The following is a 3,587-nucleotide window of genomic DNA, read 5'->3' on the forward strand; positions in this document are numbered from 1 at the left end:
TATTCCCTTCCCCATTTATTCTGAAGTTATTAGAAGTTGACATCATGTCATATCTACCCCTACATTCTTCAGTATGCACCTTATAATATGCACATTCTCCTACAAAACTATAAAGCCATGTCACACCCAACAATATACATGATAATTTTTTGGTGACATCTACTACTCATTGTGTATTCAAATTTCCCTGATCGTCTCAGAGTTGTCTTTTCATAGTTGGTTTATTTGGTTATTGAGTCTCCTAACTCTCTTAACTAGAATATTCTCCCTCTTTTTTCAAGTCATTCACTTGTTGAAGAAACTAAGCTACTTGGACAATAGAATATTCCACTTTCTGGGTTTGGCTGATTGTTGTTACTTAACTTTTTTCTCTATTTCCCCAAATTTATTAGAACTTGGAAGTTAGATCTAGAAGCTTGATTGGATCCCAATTTAACTTTTTTGGCAAGAATTGTGCTTTCCTTGTTACTGTGTACTTCAGGTTGTGCCACCTCAGGAGGCACCTATGGTCTGGTTACCCCACTTTTAGTGATGCTACAATTGAATAGTAGCTTCTGGGAATAACATCTTGATCCCTCAGTTGTGAAGTTCCCCCCATCAGTTTTTTTTTTTTTAAAGCTGATGATTTTGTCCACTAATAATCATTGCCTGAATACATTATTTCAGTAGAGATTATAAAAATGGTGATTTCCTCCCCCCGCCAATCCTATCATTCCTGCTACATTTATCAGCTGGGATTCTTTTATAAAGAATTTTTGTCATCAACCAACAACCCATTTGATGACTCTGAAATATAGTTCATACAGGAAAGGTAGGGTAAGTGCTTAATATTTCCCTTATAATTGACAATTTCAGAGTTGGTGCTTCAGTTTCTTTCAAAGTTAAATTATGTTTCTTTACTTTTTTAAGGAGAGAGTCCCTTTTTTCTTGAGAATCACTGTAAATTTATGGATTTTAAAATATTTGTCTTTTAATTAATTGCAGTGTTTTACATGGGGTTTTATTTATTTATTTATTTTTCGATGCTGAGATAAAACCTTCTTTGTTCATTGGGAGCCCCTTCGAGTTGGCTCCTGTGTATCCGTCTAGGAAAGAGAACCTATCACATGTGAATCACAGTGAATTTGCACATACTGAACACACTCATATAATCAGTACCAGATCAAGATACAGAACATCTCCAAAGGACATCCCTGTCCTACCAATTTTCTTGACCCTGCTGCTTTTTGATACGACAGGTTGCCCCAAACTCCTCTCGCGCATTTCATAACCCAGTCTAAGAATCAGCTATTCCAAGGAGCCCTGGTTTCTTTTCATAGGAAGCAGAATTTAGAAACTACAGTCTGAACATTGGGGGTACTCGTTCCCATGGGTTGTCGGTGTTTCTAGGCCTTTTCAGGAGACAAGGTAGGACATACATATCTCCACACACAAAAAAAATTATGATTTTATACTGACTTTCTCCCAAGTTAACTTTGTGTAGTTTTCATGTTATTTGATTTTATATTTGTTTCTCTTTTTTCTTACACTGAAACTCTTGGATCAAAATAACATTATAAACTTATTTACTTTATCCTTTACATACATAAAATAGTTTCAAATTAATAATCTCAGCATTACAACTACTAATTATTGGTATTTTTTATGCAGAGAAAACCATTCATGGTAAAGAGTTAACGACGAGTTCTTTTTACCTTTTATTAGTGTCATTATTTTTGGTCTTTCAAAATTTATGCATGAATTCAGAAGATGAATTTTTCCCTCAACTCCTTTTTCAGTATTAATGTTGAAATATTTCTTGGCAGTGAGATTGAGTCTGTTAAATCTTTAGTTCACCAGATAATTTGAGTTTTTGGCAGTTCATTACATCATGAGCGGGAGATGTTCCAGGGATGACAGGGGGATTATTGTACTCGTTGGAAGGTGGATCAGTTTGTACTATATTGAATGCATTTGTTAGTGTTCATCCTTCATCATAGTGCAGAAATATTAATGCTCTAAATGAAGCAGAGAGCCTGAGGGTACCCCAGTGTTTTCATCTTCATGCTTCTTTTTGTTTAATAAATGGATACTTGTGCTTATTTTGGAATGATTTTCTTTTCTTTTGATTGGTTAAGTGTTCAAGTGCTTTTATTTCTGGACACATCTTGTTAATATTTGACCCCAGGATAATATAAGTATTCATAGAAAATATGGCAACAGGTAGTCCCTCCCTCTCTCCCTTTTTCCTTCAACCAGGTAATTCCTTGAACCTGAATCTCAGAGGTGGGCAATGGGAGGGAAGGAGAACTGCATCATTCCCCTTTTAGTCTTTTAAACTTTAACCTGTCTCCTCAAAATGTCTTGTGTCCAAACCACCGTAAAATTGGAATCCAGTATCTGTGAGTTTTTTCAAATAGGTTTTAACATATGGAAGAATGATTAATATTTTAATTAGTCTAACTTTGAGAGCGATTTAAAGTTTTACTTTATTCGCTTTCACATCAAATGAATAATGACAGGAAGTAGTGTTGCAGTAAGCCAACAACACAGATCTACTTGGAAAGGTTTGGCTTTCAAAACAATTCTAAACTCTGTTCCTGTGAGAAGTGACCATGAAGATGATGGGCTAACATAACACATAGGCTCCCCACAACTTCAGCTGTGTATGGCTGGTGATAGACATTTAAAGGTTTAAAATTTCAGAACAGTCGCCTAAATAGATGTGTCTTACGTCATCCCTGCTAGGTTTGCTCATTCACGTAGGCATGCACTCATTCATTCATTCATCCAGCAAAGTCTACAGAGTATCTACTCAGTATCCACCAGACACCGAGTATTCTGGGCCATGGGATTATAACAAGGAGAGCAGGAAATAAGACAGGTGAGGTCTCTGGGCAGAGGCAGCAAACCAGTACACAAACAATACAACTGTTGAGTGAGGCGAGTGCCGTGAAGAAGATGGAAAGACTATTGTGCTAGAAAGTAGGGTGTAAGCCTGTTTTGAGGTAACCCATGATCTGGGAACTGAAGGGTGATTTGCTGAGTAAATTTTCATGTTAAGAATACTAAATTTGAAAGTATTATAGAGTTTATTTAAACAATAACTACAGATTTGACATTTGAATTTATTTGCAAATGTCTATTTTTTCCCAATTGACACCATAAGTAGTTAACATTTCAGATGAAAAGGCTTGTTTTGTCGGCTTCTGAAAAACTGGTGAAAACTGGAGGAAATCTTGGGTGAAGGGTGTATAGGAACTCCCTGTGGTATATTTGTAACTTTTCTGCAAATCTAAAATTATTCCAAAATAAAACATTTAAAAGAAAAATACTGGTGAAGAAATAAAATGTACACTGAATCAAGTGCAGTGTTGCTTAGATTTGTAAAGGTGAAGGAAGCCACACTTAAACTGGCAGGGGCTCTGGGGAGACTGGTGGGCGTGGGGATCCATTTTCTGAATGCTCTTGGATTCTAGACTTTTGTCCCATGACTCCTTTTTTTTTTTTTTTTTTTGAGACAGAGTCTCACTATGTTGCCCGGGCTAGAGTGCCATGGCGTCATCCTAGCTCACAGCAACCTCAAACTCCTGAGCTCAAGCTATCCT

General features: G+C 36.5%; 1 protein-coding gene across 3 annotated transcripts in view; it reads left to right on the forward strand.

Moving 5' to 3' along the window:
* Positions 1-3,587, forward strand: part of OSBPL6 (oxysterol binding protein-like 6) — a 115,769-nt gene that overhangs the window by 3,820 nt on the left and 108,362 nt on the right. The gene's annotated exons all lie outside the window — the stretch shown is intronic.

The sequence above is a fragment of the Propithecus coquereli genome, unplaced genomic scaffold, assembly GCF_000956105.1.
Source record: "Propithecus coquereli isolate 6110/MARCELLA unplaced genomic scaffold, Pcoq_1.0 Scaffold34, whole genome shotgun sequence".
Classification (NCBI taxonomy): Eukaryota; Metazoa; Chordata; class Mammalia; order Primates; family Indriidae; genus Propithecus; species Propithecus coquereli.